This window comes from Spermophilus citellus (assembly GCF_964194105.1).
Source record: "Spermophilus citellus genome assembly, chromosome: 3".
Classification (NCBI taxonomy): Eukaryota; Metazoa; Chordata; class Mammalia; order Rodentia; family Sciuridae; genus Spermophilus; species Spermophilus citellus.
Genome location: NC_138184.1, coordinates 152,356,169 through 152,374,848, shown reverse-complemented (window position 1 = coordinate 152,374,848; position 18,680 = coordinate 152,356,169). Strand labels below are relative to the sequence as shown.

General features: G+C 35.9%; 1 protein-coding gene across 7 annotated transcripts in view; it reads left to right on the top strand.

The window, feature by feature from the left end:
• Positions 1–18,680, top strand: part of HDAC9 (histone deacetylase 9) — an 890,491-nt gene that overhangs the window by 764,001 nt on the left and 107,810 nt on the right. The gene's annotated exons all lie outside the window — the stretch shown is intronic.

Here is an 18,680-nt window from a genome sequence, read left to right as displayed (position 1 = left end):
TGCCAACCTTTGTTTTTAGTTGGCTGCTCATGTGAGAGAGTTTTCTGTACTCTAATTATTCCAGTAACATTGTTAGGTAGTAGCTATTTTTAACATCTATTATTTACTTAGAGTTCTTGGTGCCTTGTTGTCTATTGAAAACATATTAAAACAGGCAACTCCACAAAGACAAAAAAAATAATAATGCATAATTTTGCTAAAATTGAATAAAGAGGTGTTTGCTTATGTCAAATCTATCTTTATGATCCTTTTTTGTTGTTGTTCATGGAATTCAACTCAAGTAGATGTCAGTTTTGAATTGAAGATAAAACTCACTTGGGTTAAAACTGGTGAATAATTTAGTTTAAATTTTAAAAAATAAAAATAAATAAAGTACCCCAAATTAAGAAAAACCCAAACAATACAAAACACATGGACAGCAAAGAAAGAAATCTATAAAAGGTGCTCCTTGCCATTGGATCCAAAAATCTCTCTCAGGGGAGAGGAATGGTAATCTTTCAGGACTTTTTCCCTGCCAAGGGGGAAGTTGTAACATGTCCATTTCTGAAAACTAGCTGGAAGGGATTAATCTTTTTGTTTGCTCATTTTTTTTTTTTTTGCCAAATCTAGTTCAAATCTCAAATGTCATCTTGAAAGGTAGAATAGAAAGTAGTAGTAGCATGTTTTTTTTTGTTGTTATGAATGTAATAAATATGAGTTCTACCACTCTACCACTTTTAGTTTCAGTATTGTGTTAATCAGCTTTCCATTACTGTAACAAAATACCTGAGATAATCAACTTACAGAAGAAAGGTTTATTTTGGCTGACAGTGTGGGAGGTTAGAGTTCATTGTTGGTTAACCTGTTGCTTTTGGGTCTTTGCTGAGGCAGTACATCATGATGAGGAGTGTGTGACAAAGCAAAACTGTTCACCTCATGGCCAGCTAGCAAAAGAGAGAAGACAGAAACAGAGTGCTACAGTTCCTTTCAAGGGCATGCTTCTATTGACCTAAGGATCTCCTACTAGTCCCTAGCTCGTAAGGTTTCCACCACTTCTCAATAGCACCAAGCTAAGGACTAAGTCTTTATTTACCACGTGGGAATCTTGGAAGACACTTAAAGGCCAAATAATAACAAGAAGAATTCAATAAAACCTTTTTTTCAATCCATTTGCATTGTTATGCATTTGGGGAGAGCTCTTCATTGCTTTCTGTCCCAGAGTAAATCTGAATATAATCTTTACCCTCTCCCCCCACCTCTAACCCCTTCATATCTATTTCTTCCCTTGAATATCTTTTCTACTCCAGAAACCATATACTTTTTTTGTTGGGTACCTGTTTCTTAAGAAAAGCAAATAGATAGGCTAGGGTTGTGGCTCAGTGGCAGAGCACTTGCCTAGCATGTGTGAGGCACTGGGTTTGATCCTCAGCACCACATTAAAAGATAAATAAATAAATAAACAAATAAAAAGTTAAAAAAAGAAAAGAAAAGCAAACAGATGCAGGTTTTAGATGATGTAACAATTGCCCATTTGTTGAATATTTGCCTATTGATAAGGCATCGATACTCAACAAGGAGAGAGGATCTTAGACTCCAAAGAGATTATAGGAGAGGCAGTCCAAACCAATTCACATGTTTCATAGATAAGGAAACTAATTTTTTTTTTTTATCATCTGAAATAGCCGGGGTTAAAACCAAAATGCTTTTCCTGAATTTGTAGTTAGATGAAATGGCTTGATGCATTTACTAGATTTTTCCATTAAAGACAAAATCATTTTATCAAATGCATGTTAGAGAATTTGCCTGCACACTCTACAGTGGCCAAATTCATGCCCAAGACCCTTATCTCTACTATCAGGGCCTGTGATAGACACTAACAACAGAGCCTCACTGCTGGGCAGCTGTATATAACATCTCCTGTAGGCTTTAGTTTGCTGGCGCTATTTTCCAGTGAGGCTGCCACACTAACAGGGTAGAAGCCGGGGTTTATGGGCAGCTCTGCAGTTATCCCCCAGTGGTTCACCATTGGCTTTCTTTGTTTGCTTCCTAACCACCAGGCTCTTACTTTAGTCTGAAACTTCAGGACAGGCAATTAAAACTGGGCTCCTGTTGTTCCAAGCCAGAAATCACCTCCATTTGCAGGGAGTCCCAAAATGAAGTTAGAAATGAGCTAAAAAAAAAAAACTCACATAAAAAAGTAGGTATAAGATACAAAAGCAAATTCCTCTCTTAAACTTTTTGGATTCTGGCCACATTCATCTGTGTTCCTAGTAGAACACTGAATAATGTTAGAGAGTTATTTTGAGGTTATTATGTCAGACATACTTAAGGCTTATTTTTTAGCACCTTGAATCAATCTTTTAAAATAATTTTTTAATATCTCCAAAAGAAAAAGAGAGGGCAAGTAAAACAACAGAACTTTTTGTTTACTTTATGCATCTAGTTAGCAATCTAAAAAATAAATAAAAAGAAAACCAAAACAGAAAGGTAGGTCTATGTCAAAAGTCCCAGCCTGAATATAGACGTGGTTAAAATTCAACGGATTTGTGACTAGTGCGTTTTTCATCCTTCCTCTCTTGTGTTTAAGAACCAGGCTTAAGTTCCAACCTTCAAGGAATAAGTAGCTTTATTTCTTGCCCTAAGCCCAGTATCAGACTTATCTTGCAGGTATCAGTTTATCATTTTAAATATGCTGGTTCAGATAGAATTGTCTTCAGGTTACAGTTTGAGGAGATTCCAAGCTGGGGTTGTGGCTCAACCATAGAGCACTCACCTAGCATGTTTGAGGAACTGGGTTTGATCCTCAGCACCATATATAAATAAATAAATAAATAAATAAAATAAAAAGTACTGTGTCCAACTACAACTAAAAAATAAATTAAAAATAAAAAACAAGATTCCATGACAACTCAGTACCAGGTTCAAACAATAACATTGATTCACCATATTGCAGTCCCAACTGGCTTTCTAGTGTTGTCAATTTAAACAAACAAGAACAGACTAGGTTCATTAGTTCAAAATCATTTTTTAAAAAATATTTATTCTCACATTTTTATTGGCATGTTATAGTTGTACATACTGATGGGATTTATTGTTACATATTCATACATGCACATAGTACAAAATGTGACAACATAATTAGGTCAATATCACTTCCTAGCACTTCCTTTTTTTTTTTTTTTTTTTTTTTTGAGACAGGGTCTTGATAATTGCTGGGGCTGAATTTGAATTTACCATCCTCCTCCCTTGGTCTCACTGGGATTAAAGGAGTACAACACCACACCCAGCAATTTTTATTTTTATTTTATCCCCCTCCCCAGTATTGCAGATTGAACCCAAGGACACTTTACCATTGTAGTTCAAATTCATTTTATAACAAGATATATTTTTTTCTTCCATTTAACACATAAATGCATTCTACTTTCTTTGGTATATGAAGTCAATTCCTGTGTACAAATTGCTTTTATCATGTGGATAGAACTTTTTCTGTCTTTGGGATAATGCAAAAGTCCTTATGTTATGATAGTGTCTCATAAAAAATAGGTTCCTTTTATATAAAATATGTTCCTTTAGTAAATAGCTTATAGTCTGAAATATAAATCATTTCCCTTGGAGAATACATAGTTTTTTTGAGAAATACTAGTTGGAGGAAAAAAAATCAAATAGCATATCTTAGAGTCTTGAATTACTGTCTTCTCCTTGACAGAGAGTTACTCCTTTTGGTAATCCTCCTATTCTTTTATTCCTAAGAAGGTCTGTAAAAACAGGGAGAGAACATTCTTTGAGGAATAATTGCTAAATGAATTCAGGCTTTGCTATGAGTTATCCTGGGGTAAACACAGAAATTCTCTGATTAACCTGTTCTAAACACAAGTTTATAAAAAGTTAGGTGCTAATTCAGTCTACAAATGAATGCCAAGACACAAGTTTTATCAAAATATAAGGCTATGTTGGTCTATGCCAATGATGTATAGGCTTAATCCTGTGTGCATATATATATACAGTATGCAACTCAACTGCCTTCTATCTACATGTATAATTTGTCCAAGCAGTTGAATATTGATTGAGCTATGTCCATTTACACAAAGTGCATTTTTGTGACATTGACTTATTTTTTTTCTCTTTTTCTCATCAGTGAATCTATATCTACTTTAAATTGCCAGTGGCTGTCCTACATCTCTAATTTTCTCATTATTAAAATCTATAAAGAACCTGATTACATTTACTTTTGTATTTTATTTATTGTATGATTATACTTTTTTAAAGCAAATGTATTTTAGTTAATGTGATATGTCTCTTTGGCAGTTGTATTTTTTACTATTGATCTGTAACTAGGGAATTGATGTCTTATCTTCTCATAATAGAATGCCAGCATCAAACCACAGCAAATGAGTGTGGAGAAAAGAGTGTCTAGAATACACCTAATAGATAACTCTTCATGAAGAGTCAGCCTGAAGCCTTGTCTGTTTCTGTGCTTTTAGGTTGGGTTGAAAACTGGGGAATGTCATGCAGCATTGATAATTCCAAGCATTCTACCATCATATTAAACCCTCTTTGTACATCTGCACTGTATTTTTGGAAATTAGCCCCAGGACTGGTACACAGCATATTTTAAAGGAAGAATGCTAACATATAGATGCTCCTGTTATGTTTAATGTTATATGAATTAGGATTTCTTTATTATTATTTTTTTATCATTGCTACTCCCCCATCTCTTCCTCCTCCTTTTCTTCCTCCTTTTCCTTCTCCTCTTCTATTTTTTTGTTGTTTGTTTTGGATCACATATTCATCTCTCTTATACTATTTTAATTACCACACACTCATGTTTCTGTAAATTGTTCCTAACATATGACTTGTTCAATATGTTCCTTTAATAGAAATTATATGGAAAAGACTATAAGGATTAAATGGGGAAGTAATGATTTAGCCTTTATAACAGTGGCCTTATCTAAGAGTGTCTAGTCCAGCTGTTAACACCTGCTACATTCTAATTGGTGAGATAAACTCATTTCATTCCTGCTCAGAGAAGCATGGTAGTGGGATATTATTGAATCCTTAAAATATTAAACTTGAAGTAGGCATGAAGAATTAGAGTATAGAAGAGCTTATTTGGTTGTCAGAGATCTATGTTCAAGTCTCAACTTTGTCCCTCACTAACTTTGTAATCAAATTAGTTTCTTAATCAGAAAGAAATGGGATAAAGAGTAGAGAGATGACAATTATTCCTATTACACAAGGAATAAATGATTAAATATTATGAATTAATAGCTTTAATTTTATTTTCAATATAATTTTGGCAGTTCTAGAATTCAATAAAAGTCTGGGCATTTATATAGTGTATTTGAATACAAAATATATGCCACAAATATTGTTGGAAGATACTTTAGGTTCTTAATTGAACAAAACTTGGAGGATGGCCAGAAATCCCAGGAAGCAACACAGAATTCTAGGTAAATATAATTGTATTGTCCATTCAATTAAAAGTCAATTTAGTTATAGAAGTGCCTTCATTTCATATTTCTATACCTGTAAGTGTGCCTACTTTGTGTAATTCCAGGGGCCATTGGAATAAATGTTAGGTTTTTTTAAAAGAAAATAAAGGATTTATTATTTTACAATGAGGATACCTCAGTCATTGCTTCCTAAACACTCTGTATCTTGTTTTGGCATAAGGAGGTGTGCTTTATGCTTAACATTTTTAATATTCTGATATAGAATAAATTATCCAGTCATATTTTTCACAAGTGAGCTACATAAAATAAACATGCTTAAGAATGATAGATTAACACAGTTAAATCAGAAAAAAAATCCTTAACAAAACACTACCAAACCTAATTCAATATCACATTAAAAGGATCATTCACTATGTAATCAAGTGAAATTTATTCATGGAATGCAAGGATAATTCAATATAGGGAATTGATAAGTGTAATAAATATACCATTTTAACAGAATAAAGGAAAAAATCATATGATCACCTCAATAGATGCAGAAAAGTCATTCAACAAAATTCAGCATCTTTTCATGATTAAAACTTCTAAGGAACTAGGTATAGAAGGAATGTACCTCAATGCAATTAAGACCATCCATGAAAAACATATATCTAATATCATACTCAATGGTGAAAAGTGGGAAGGTTTTCCTCTAAGATCAGGAGCATGACAAGGATGCCAACTCTTCTGGAAGTTATAACCAGAGAAATAAGATAAGAAAAAATAAATAAAAAGCATCTAAATCAGAAAGAAAGAAGTCAAATTATCTCTATTAGCAGATGGCATGATGTCATATATAGAAAATGCCAAAGAATTCAATAAAAACTATTAGAACCAATAAATGAATATAGTAAAGTTGGAGTATACAGTATTGACATACAAAAGTCAATAATGTGCTATGTACTTACTAATAACAAACTATCCAAAAAAACAAATCAAGAGGACAATTCCAATGTCATAATTTGGACCTAGGCCCTCAGAATGACTGCAACCTCTTGAAAACTATTTTCTTGGTTGATCAGAAAACATTAATTTCACCCCATTAGTGTTGTTATTGATGATAGAATAATAAAAACTAATAGAAATATTTGAGGTTTTACTTTATGTTAGGCACTTTGCACAGTATTTTCTCTATTATCTAATTTCAGTTTTATGATTAAGCAAGGTAATACTAAGAATGTATTTTTATTATTATTATTATTTTACTGTATTACCCAGAAAATATTAAAGAGGTTTTAATAGTCATTAAATTTCTAACTTTTAAAAAAATTAAGTACCTTGCTCAGGTTACAGAGCTTGAAGAAGAACAGAACCACAGTTTGACCTCCTGTTCTTGATCTTCACCTTCATATCTTTTCCACCGGGTTTAGAGTTACTAAAAATATTCCAAATAAGTGAGTAGAGTTTTTAATTACTATAGAAGTTTATTCTAAATTGTGAAAATATAGAAAATTTCATGGTAATGATTTTCTTATTTGAATTAAGTTCTCCAAATCAAAATACAAGCAGAGCTTTTCTAGCATATTACCAGTTTGGAGAGGCTGTATTTCTTATTTTTGGTGGAGTATTCTATGTGACAGTCAGGATCTGATTCTGGCTCAAAATTCCCATGCATCAGTATGTCATTAGTTATATTCTCCAGCAAGTACATAGCTCATGCTAAAAAGCGGGGAGTGGATCTGCAAAACATTTATGAATTTATGCAACATAGTTCACTTATATGTATTTAACTACTAACATAAAGAGAAACAGCTAATTAAGAAAGAAAAATGTCAGCATATAAAGCATAACCTATCTTAGGTTTTAGAATAATTTCATTTGTAAGTGACAACCCAAAGATCTATTCAAGTGACTGAGTGCTCCATATTTTACTATTATCTTTCCTCCATTTTCTCTCTCCATTACCTGCTTTCTTACACCATATGACAACTCAGAAACCAAATTGTAGAAGAATATTTTCCATCTGCAGTATTTAGTTACTGATAAAACAATACTTAGGCTAGGCTTGTGCTGCTTTTCTTTGAAGAGAAAAATTACTCTGTGTCATAACAGAGACCTGGTAAACATTGATTATGGAAAGAAAATACACAAGCAAAATTAGCCCTGGAGGATGATGGCAGCTGCAGCTGCACATTGAATTGTGGAATGTATTTTATTAATTCTAAGATGTACTTTTTCATATTTTAACATGTCTAAAAATTTGGATGCCACTTATGCTTGATGGTACTTCATTGTTAGATTGGCCATGTTTTCCTAACTCATGAGCAGTATATAAAATAATGCTCACACAATTAATTAGTGCTCCAATTGATGGAATCTTAGATTCAATGAACTACAGTATTTTATTCCTTGAGATGTTTTTAAAAATCCAGAGGCCATAATAAATCTATAGTTCTGATTTCCATTTTATATTTTTTATATTTACTTTTTAGTTATAGGTAGACACAATATCTTTATATTTTTTAATGTGATGCTGAGGATTGAACCCAGTGCCTCATGAATGCTAGGTGAGTGCTCTACCTGAGTCCCAACCCCAGAATTCTATTTTATATTTTCTTTATAGAGTTCTTTTAGTTGAAAAAAAAACTTAAGAAAGCATAAATTAGTTAAAACACAAACAACAAAAATATTATTAGTTTGATTTTAGCACATAGATTGTTTTCCCTTGGCCTTAAACTATGATGACCATAGGCTCTGACTATTATGATTTTATAAAAGAAAATGGTTTCTGACTCATCTCATAAATCAAACCAATAACAAAAAAAGAAGAAAGAATCAAACAATTTGTGGAGTAATATTATAGTGCCAATAGTGTAAGCTAAAGGGCCACAGCTGTGTGACCATGAATTGTCTACCAACATGTGCATGACTGATAAAGTAATCAAGGAAATTTTGAGAAATGAATGTGTTCCTTGCTCCCAAAGGAAATTCTCCTTACACTACTCTTGTGGGTTGCAGAGTCACTGTGGACTAGAATAGTGGTTTCAAACTAGCAGGGACCAGCGTAGCCTGGAGGACCAATTAGGTGTGCTGGGCCCACTCCCAGAACTTCTAATTTCTTAGGTCTGGACTGGAGCCTGCAATTTGCATTTCCAAGTTCCCAGGTGTTGCTGAGACTCTTGACTAGGGCCACACTTTGAAAACCACTGGGCTAGTTTGAGGAAGGAGGGACACAGGATTTTGATTTGATTGTTTTGGGTCTAATTGGTACACAACTAACTCACCCTTCTGTGCCTTAATGTTCCCTATTAAATAGAAATAATACCAATTACATCTAAACATAGGGCCTTTATGAGTATCAAATGAGGTAATGGACTTCCGAAAATGCTTTGCAAAATGTGACATTCTACAAAGGATAAGCTATCAATGGTAAGATGCACATGGCATTTAGGGATTCTGTTGTTTTCATACATATTAGCTAGGGTCAGAATTCATATGTCAAAATACTTTTATAATTATGAATGAAAATTAATAGTAAAATATCAACATGATTAATATATTTGTATATTTTTAGATATTTTTAAACATTTTAAATATTTAATTGGTTTTCATAGGAAGATGGCTGGATTTCCACGTAACTCTTCCTCTCCCTAGCTCTTTTCCAACAGACCCTCCAGGTTTATCTCATGTGACACTGGGGCTCAGTGCCACAGGCAAGTCACCAGGAAATGCAGCCATTCTCATAGATCAGTTCTTATGATTCTCGAGAGTGCTAGGTATTCAGCCTCCTCTGCCCAATATTTCCCACAGGTAGTTTCAGACCAAGACTCACCTCCATAAGTTTTCCAGTTTCTCGTGGCCCTCCTAGTCAATTCTTATTGGTTATGAGTATCATAAACTTTGCTTGATCCCTTGGTAGACAGAACTCTGTAGAAATGAACTTTCTGTTGATCTCAAAATTGGACACATTTTCAATATACAACATGAAGTGTGACATGACAGAAATGTATAATTTTTTCTTCCAAGTTATTCTAAAAATACAAGACTTTGTTCTTTCCCATCTTGCAAGATGGTGGAAAAGAAAAGGCAAATACTGAAAAGACTGATGAAGCCAACAAGACCATTGCCAGGGACAAAGTTAGAAAGAAGAATGTCAAGGCAAGTGAGGCCAAGAAAGGGACACCTCCCTGCAGCGGAAAGCCTGTCTTCCTCGGAGGAATTGGCAGATACTCTTGATCAGCACCATATCTCAGAAAGGTCATGTACAGTAGAAGTACTCAGATACTAAATCCAAAATTGAAAAAAGAAAAGATTCTTGCTACTGTCACAAAATTGTTTGATAGTGACTAGAATGGCAGTCCCTGGGTCAAAAAAAAAAAAAAAAATGCCTAGATATTGTCTTACTGAAAATGTACCTCAAAAGCAGTTGAGTCATAACAAAAAAATCTGTCTGTCTGCAGCATGTGGGGAGACTGGGAGCTAGCATGGCCCCTGGCACCTTCCTGGTCAGCCACTCTGCGTGCCACAGAGGCAAGACAGTGGTTTTCCTGACGTAGCTAAGCAGTAGCTTACTACTGTGCCTGGATCTCTTTTCCTCAACTGAGTACTTCCAGGTAGAACACACCAGAAACTTGTCATCACAATGACATCAAAATTGATATCATCAATGTGAAGGAAAAAAACAAAACACCTCACTGATGTTTATTCAATTCAAGAAGCTGCTTCAGGAACCTAGACAACAGGAAGATGAGCTCTTCAACACAGAAGAAAGAGAACTACAAGGTTACAGAGCAGCACAAGGTTGATCAGAATGCTATGGACTCACAAATTTTACTGAAAAATCAAAGCTATGTGTTCTGAGTTACCTGTGATCCATGTCTACTCTACCAAATGTGATTGATCCTCACAAATTTTTGTTCTAATTTCTTACCCATAAACTAACTGAATAACGAATATGCTTAAAAATTAAATGAAATGCACAAAAACCATTTGGAAGTGACTAGAATGGTGACACCCCAGTCACAAAATGACTAGATATTATCTTACTGAAGATGTGGCTCAAAAGCTGAGCCACAGCAAAACAACTCCTAGTCATCCTGAAAATATCTTAAACAATCATCCACCAAATTTTCAAGTAAAAGAAAAAAGAATACATTAACTTTGTAGAACATAAATACATCTTAAATTAGGTCATTTGATTTTTTAAGGATAATAATTATTCAGTAAATGAATTCTGTAAATTTGGAGTCTGGACAGTGGGTGAGATGGTTTGGCCCCTGGGGATACATGGTAGTCAAAGGCACACTGTAGCTGTAAGTAGCATAGTTTTAGCAAACAGATTAAGGAAGGGAATGGAGAATGACTAGGGAGTGGGCCCACTCATCAGGAAAGGTGACTTGAGAAGGCAAAATCTGAGCTGAGAAGATAGTCAAGTAACACTGAAGGAGAGAGGGGTGCATTTAAAGAAGCATTGTCATCCAACCTCCCACCTTCACCCCAATCTCTGATCTTAGTACCATCTCATCCTGTGAGAAAATGTATGGATTTGAGTTGGATTACAAGCTTTTATTTCTCTTCTATTCTCTCTCAAGATTTGTGTTTTATTTTTCTGACTTAGGGACATGGTCTTACTAAGTTGCCCAGGCTGCCTTCAAATTTGTGATCCTTCACCAAGTAGCTGGGATTACAGGTGTGCACCACCATGCCTGGCTTCTTCAGATTTTTAAAGCATGGAACTTTTTTTTTAATATAAGGGAGTCACCTGGTAAAATAGGTGTTTATTTAATAAAGGAAGAGAAACAGAAATACCTAGAGTTATGAACTTGAAGTTATGAACTTGGAAATCTCTGCTTTGATTAGTACATGCTTTGTGATATTTAACCTTTTTCAAGGAACGACTTGTGTTTTTTTCATATATACTAATACAATCTATAAATAAGGCCTTTATTCCTTGTTGTTTTTCTCTTTTCTCTACCATGATAAAATGTCTGTCTACTGGAGAAAATATTTATTGCAGAAATTGTTTTACTGTATTATTGTTTTACTGGCCATCTGTGACAGATGACCATCTTTGCCTTTTTTGTAGCTACAGTCCAGTATGCATACCTTAACACACATATCCTTTCTTCAGTCTCCACATCATGCTATTCTTCGCCCTTCCTTTGTTCACTGTGCTTCAGCTTTGCAAGTCTTTCCATCTCTTCAAACAGACCAGGATCATTTCAGAGTCTTTGCACAGGAAGATCCTCTGTCTTCTCTCTGAAACCCTCCCTCCTTCAGTGTTACCTGACTATCTTCTCAGCTCAGAAGTCACTTTTCCTGACCAGTGCACCCACCTTGTTATCCTCCACCCCCTTCCCTAATCTGTTTGCTAAAACTATGCTGCTTAAAGCTATAGTATGCCTTTGACTACCATGTATTCCCAGGAGCCAAACCATCATCTCACCCATAGTCCAGACACCAAATTTATTGAATTCATTTTTTGAATGATTGCTATTCTAAAAAAATCAAATAATCAAATAAGTCCTATAAAGTTAAGTTTTCATTCTTCTTTTACTTGAAAATTTTGTGCATGGGTATATATTCAAGTTATTTTCATAATAAGCATTCTTGTCGTACCATGTATACTGTTATGAAAAGAGAAAAATAAATCATAACCAGTCTGCCATGTGGTTTAAGCAGTGATTCCAAAAAGCAAACTCTGTGACATTCTACAAAGGATAAGATACCTAGAATGACTTTGTAGGACTTGGTTATAAAAGTTTTCTAATAGTGTAACCTTGGGAAACTTACTTTACCTTTTAAGGAAACTTAATATCCTCATATGAAAATAAAACTATCTATTGCATAGATTTCTAGCAACTAAACAACATGGCCCATTTAAAAAGAGCAAACACTTAACAAATGTTAGGCTGTATTAGATAATCTTAACATGTTCATGAGCTTCAACATCTCTGGATTACAACAAGTCAGATGCATACACAGCCTAACGCTCTTACACATGGAAGCTAAACAGATCTAGATCATGCAGCCCTCTGAGTTTTAAATGCTTCAAGTTGACTTACAGATGACAACTAAAATAATAACGGACAGTTAACCAAAGCTGCAATACCTGAGTCAAGAGTTTGGGAGATCTTGTCTGCCAATGGAGTGAACCTCTCAGACCTCTTTATAACAGGGAGTCAGTCTAGCCAGCTAAGCATAGTGGCTGATATACACAGACTAATGATATCTACTACATATTAAAGTTCATTTAGGGAGCATTTCTGTAGACATCTCAAAGGTTTCCATATAGAAAAAGCGAGAGTCTTCACGTTGCTCAAGATAAAAACAAAGAATAAATCTGAGGAAACATTCCTATGTGTGACTGGGATTTTACCATATCTGTTGTGTTATATTACCTTTTTGAAAAAGAAAATATGTAAAATATACAGTGAGAAAATGTACTATGTTAAGTCATAAAAAGTTATTTTTGAACCATAGTATAGAAATTTATCTTGTAGTAAGTACCATGGTATAAACTAAATGAAGATAAAAAAACAAAAAGACAGAAGATCGAGTGGAAGAGGTCATGAAAAGACAAAGGTGATCCCAGAGAGGCTGACAATTAGGCCCAGGTAATGTTCTCAGGATTTATTTGGCCACCCATATGTAACTCAAATCACATAGGCTATTTTGGCGAATCTCTCTGATCAGGATTTCATAGCACATATTTGTGGGCTATATAAAATCCAACAGTCTCATTTAGACTCTTATCTCAGATTCAAATGGGTTGCCTGTTCTCTTCATTTATTTGCAGTTTTCTAGATCTACCATAAACAGTTTTCTCAAATGTTGCTATTTTTAGTCAAAAATTTCTCCCCATAGCACTGTCCTTAGGCAAAATATTTCCTTCCTGTTTTAGGGTAATTATCTAAATAAGGCACACATAAGAGTCCCTAAAACCATTTTATTGCTCAAGTAGCCAACGGAGGGAATCATTTATTAAATGGAGCTAATTTCAGTAACTGACAGGCACACGAAGTGCCTAAAGAAAATAGGAGTGTTGAGCTTCTTGGGATGGTTCCAGGAAGGTCGTCTACTTTAAAAGCTGCATTTTATTAAGGATCTGTGATGGTTATTGGAACTTTTCCTGTTGTTTTACTCAGTAGTCTCCAGGGGACCATTTGGCACTAGGGTGCAAAATGAGATCAGCAATTAGGAAAGGACACTACTGCAGGCACTTGAAGAGTAAATCATTGAGTACCAAACTTAATAGCTAGCAAGTACCAGGCCAAAGTCACAGCCTAAGGATGTTGGTAGTCTGGCTGCTTATTCTTTCCAGTGTGCCTGGGGTCTTAGCTCCTAGTGTGACTGCCTCCAAAGGGTTCAGGTATTTAGCAAGAGGAAAGGCAATTGCAATCAACTCTCAATCCCGGTAGAGTGGATCACCAAATATTTAAAAGTTTTATCACCTGGAAGTTGAAAACTCCTTCACTAGCCTCTCTATTTATCCAAGGTCAGCTACAGTCATCCTTCTCCTAGGACAGAGATACCCTTGCCCTGAGCCTGAAAGATCTGTGGGAGAATGGATCATGCCCTCTGAGGGTAGGTAGAGAGTTTCCAGCTGATCTATTTGATGCCTCCCATGCAGATGAAGAAAAAACTTGAAAAGCAGAATAAGTAAATTCTTATTTGCAACTAAAACTACTATTTCCACCTCTAATTCTCCTAGGTCTACTTACTCCTTTTACTCCCATGTGACCATCAAGAAAAGTGGAAAGGGCCTGGGGATGTGGCTCAAGCGGTAGCGCGCTCGCTTGGCATGCGTGCGGCCCGGGTTCAATCATCATCACCACATACAAACAAAGATGTTGTGTCCACCGAAAACTAAAAAATAAATATTAAAAAATTCTCTCTCTCTCTCTCTCTCTCTCTCTCTCTCTCTCTCTCTCTCTCTCTCCTCTCTCTCTCTCTCTCTCTTAAAAAAAAAGTGGAAAGAAATAAGGGGAAATGATGAGCATGAGAGTGTTTTATTAGAAAAAAAACACCAGCTAAAAAATGTAGACTAGTCCTCAATCAAACATTCTTTGTTTAAAAAGTAGTATCTCCAGTCTTCATCTAGAAAATGTAATATTGAGACCCACTAATGCAAAATGACCTAAAATTCTCTATCTAGGGCAGAGAGAGCTACTTTTAATAAATGATTTTAATCTACAGTAAGCACGTTACATTTGCCATCTAATCTCTATAATAGCACTGTAAAATAAGCAATATTAGTAGAACCTCCATTTTAAATATGAGAAAAGTAAAGCATAAAAAGGATAAGAAACAGTCAAGTTATAGAAGAGCTAGACCTGGATTCACAAGACATCTGACTTTAGGCCTGGTGAAATGCATTTTTCTATTTATGTTTACATTAGAAACCAACCTTGAAAACAAGGAGAAGCAATCTCTCTTCTTTTCTTCTGTTTCCACAATTTTTCCTTCTGTCCTTGAAAAACATTTTGTATATGGACAGCATCAATCTACCCTGAAGAACTTGAACTCAGTCCTACAAAGATGGAAAGAGGTAAACCTGGGTCTGTGTTTGCCTGTTCTCTCATGATGTTTCATGAAAGGATAACAAGGGGCAGAACAAAGTAGGAAAGGGAGATTGATTACACACAAATAAATTCACAATTATCAGGAAGGTGTGTCTGATTTTGTGTCTTTCAGATTGTTGTTAAATGTGCCCCATGTAAGATTGATGAAATTTATTTCTTGGTGGAGAGATGAGGTTTCTTTTCTAAGGATAATTACTGTTGAGTTTAAAGAGCTTAAGTTTATCTTAGATAAATGTAATTTTTTTCTCCCTCCCAGGCTATTACTTGCTGCTTCTCATATCTGGCCTTTGTTTCTGAAGCTAGGTCTAGAGAGTCTATGCAGGGTTTCAAGTGGGGAAAGGATCAAAACAAACAAAAATCATGGACCCCTAAGTACCTTTATTGTTAAGGCATTGACAGCAGAGAGATAGAAAAACAAGTCCATGTCTGAGCCTCTCACCCCATATCCTTGTCTGTCTTTTCATGTTGCTGGTGACAGTGGTGGTAGAGAGCAGAGAGAAACCTGCAGATTCTAACAACTAGGTGATTATCTGCAAAATAAAGTTACCTACTCAGGGTCAGTGTAGTTTCTGCTTTGCACAATGGACTGAGGAGGGGTGGGAGCTGAAATGTAACCTTTGTTTCTTTCACAAACCAAATACCATGGGCTGAGGCAAAGTTCAACCAGGGAAATGAAACCAGAAAGAAAAGAAAGTGATTCATTTCATTCACAGATATGCATTGGACACCTGCTGTGTGCTTGATATTGCAGGTGCTGGAGTGACATCAGTCCAAAACCACTCTTGTCACGCAGCTTGTATTTAAACTATGCTCTCTAACAGGATACCTCCCCATTGGCTGCATATGGATATTTAGGTTTCAAGTTAAACTAATTAAACTATATATTTCAAATGCTCAATATCCACTCATAGCTGGTAACTGCCACATTGGACAATATAGATATTGAACATTTGCATCATCACAGGAAGTTATTTTGGAGAGCATTGTCTAGTGGTCAAAGCCTAAATTAAATAAATAAACAGGCCAGGCATGGTGGCACATGCCTGTAATATTAGCAGCTTAGGATGCTGAATCAGGAGGATCATGAGTTCAAAGTCAACCTTGGCAACTTAACGAGGCCTTAAGCCACATAGTGAGACCCTGTCTCAAAATAAAAAAGGGTGAGGGATATGGCTCAGTGGTTAAGTGCCCCTGAATTCAATACCCAATACCAAAAAATAAATAAACAGTATACTTGGAATTGGTCTTTTATCAATAAAATTAAGGCAAGGATAGGATTAGGTTTGCTGAAAGAAGTGAGATTTGCAGTTTTAACAAGGGTACTCAGTGATGGCTTCGCTCATAAATGATGTTTGCATCAAGATTTGAGGTGATGAAGGAAGAGATGTGGAAATGTTAGAGCCTTGTGGGCACAGGAAAAGGCCAGGGCCAAGACCCTGAGGCAGAACCAAACGTGGGTGCTCAAGGACGAAGCTGGGAAACAAGTATGAGGTGGAGTGATGAAGACAAAGGTGAGAGGAGTGGTGAGAAGTAGTTATATTCTGGTTTATTTTAAAGGTGGCTGAGCTGGACTGGTTAATGGATGGGATCTGTGTAGTGGGAGAGGCTGGAGACAGGAATGGAGGAAAAGATAACTGTAGGAAGAAATAGCTGCTAACTAAAATGGGAAAAGGTGTGGAGATAGGTTTAAATTGACAATTTGTGTTCAGCTTTGCACACGTTAGATTAGAATAGTTCCCCAGACATCCAAGTGGAGCTGTTGAGAAGGCAACTGGATATATGTGCTTTGTGTTCAGGACAAAAGTCAGAGCTAAAAATATAAATGTAGTTGTTCTCAACACTGTATTTAAAACCATAAGCCCATATGAGATGACCTAGGGGACAAGCGTAGGTCAAGAAGAAATGTGAAGATTGAGGCTTGCGACATCCCAACATTAGGACATTAGAGCCATGTGGAGGAGGGAACAGATGTAGGGTGGCTGATTTCCACTAGCAGAAGGTGCTGTGCTGCAACCCAACTAAAGTGAGCAGTTCAAAGAGGAGTTCCATCAGATGTCCTTGATGGACAACTAAGATAAGAACTGACCATTCCATGTAGTAACATGGAGGTCACTGCTGACCTGGACAATAATGGGTTTGGTGAGTGAAAAAGCCTGATGAGAAGAGGGAGTTGTAGGAAAGGGACTGTAATCTGTACAAATGGATTGCTCATTGGGGAATTTTGCTCTAAAGGGAATAGTGGGTGGGGAATGACAAGGGGTTGAATGTATAGTTAAAAATAATATTGATAAAATAGCAGCACATTTACGTAATGCTGGTAGTGACATAGTATAAAAGGAAAATTGATGCTGCTACAGAGAAAGAAGAGGACTGCTGTAGAAATGCTCTTGAATTTGAGAAGGGAATGAAGTCTAGTGCACAGATAGAAGATCTGGCCTTAGGTATGTGATTATGCATCCACAGTGACCACGGGAAAGGCAGAGCAGGTGGTCCAGATGCTGTGAACAGGTGGATACAGTGATGGGGGTACCTGAAGTGTCCTTCTGATGGACTGTCTCCTCTGTGAAATAAGAATCAGATCTTGAGAATTAGAATGAGAAAGAGAGTTTGAGGTTTGAACATTGAAGATATAACGTAATTATCCGGGAGAGTGGGAAAGGAAATCTACTAGAAGAAAATGGCTTGGAAGAACTGTAAGGGTCAAGGCGAGTTTCATGAACACCACTTTAAAGTGAGACCAGGAACATAACAATGTAATTTTCACCCACCACATTCAGCAAAGGTCCGGGTGCCCACAAGGCAGAATGGATACAGCCCAGGTTGAATTAGAGTGAAAGAGGCAAAGACATGGTTACCTGAGGCTGTATGAATTTTAAAAAGGGAGAAGAGAATAATGAAGGAGACACAAGAAAGGAAAAGTTGGTAAGGTCACTGGATTGCAGAGCCCAGAATCACTGAAGTTGTGACAGGAGGTAATGATGAGAAGGGAGTGTACAACAACTGGTATTATGGAAAGGTTCTAATTACTCCTGAGGAAAGAGACCAGGGTAATAGAGAAAGCACGAGTCTGTAATTCCCACCTTTAAGGACCAATTTTTTTTTTCACTTTTCTTCAGTGGTAGCCGCATTTCTCGGTATGTCAGCTACATAAAACTTAAAATCTCACGTTTCTCTATCACACTCTTGTTATAAAAAAAATCACTAAGCCCATCTCTGAAAAATTCAGTCAGACCACAATTTGTTCAGTCAGCATTTTTCTCCAATTTGACTTTAAAAAATAGAAAATGTTAGTAAAAAAAAAAAAAAAGAGTTTTGGGGAGTTCAAGAAAGTTATAGGTCATGATTTTAAAATAGAAAAAAAATTAGCAGGAAGGGAGACATTTTAAGTTTTTATTTGGTCCTTGTAGATCTCGTCTCAGTAAGTTTTTTTTATATTTATTTTTTAGTTGTAGTTGGACACAATACCTTTATTTTATTTATTTGTATGTGATGCAGAGAATTGAACCCAGGGCCTCGCACATGCTAGGCAAGCACTCTACCACTGAGCCACAACCCTAGACCCCCTCAGAAAAAGTTTTATGTCTTTGTGAAAGAAAACATTTTTGATGAGGTACAACTGGTTGATGCTTAAATTTTGAAATAAAAAAGAAAACAGTGCAGCACATTCCCCTTTGCATCAGATAGG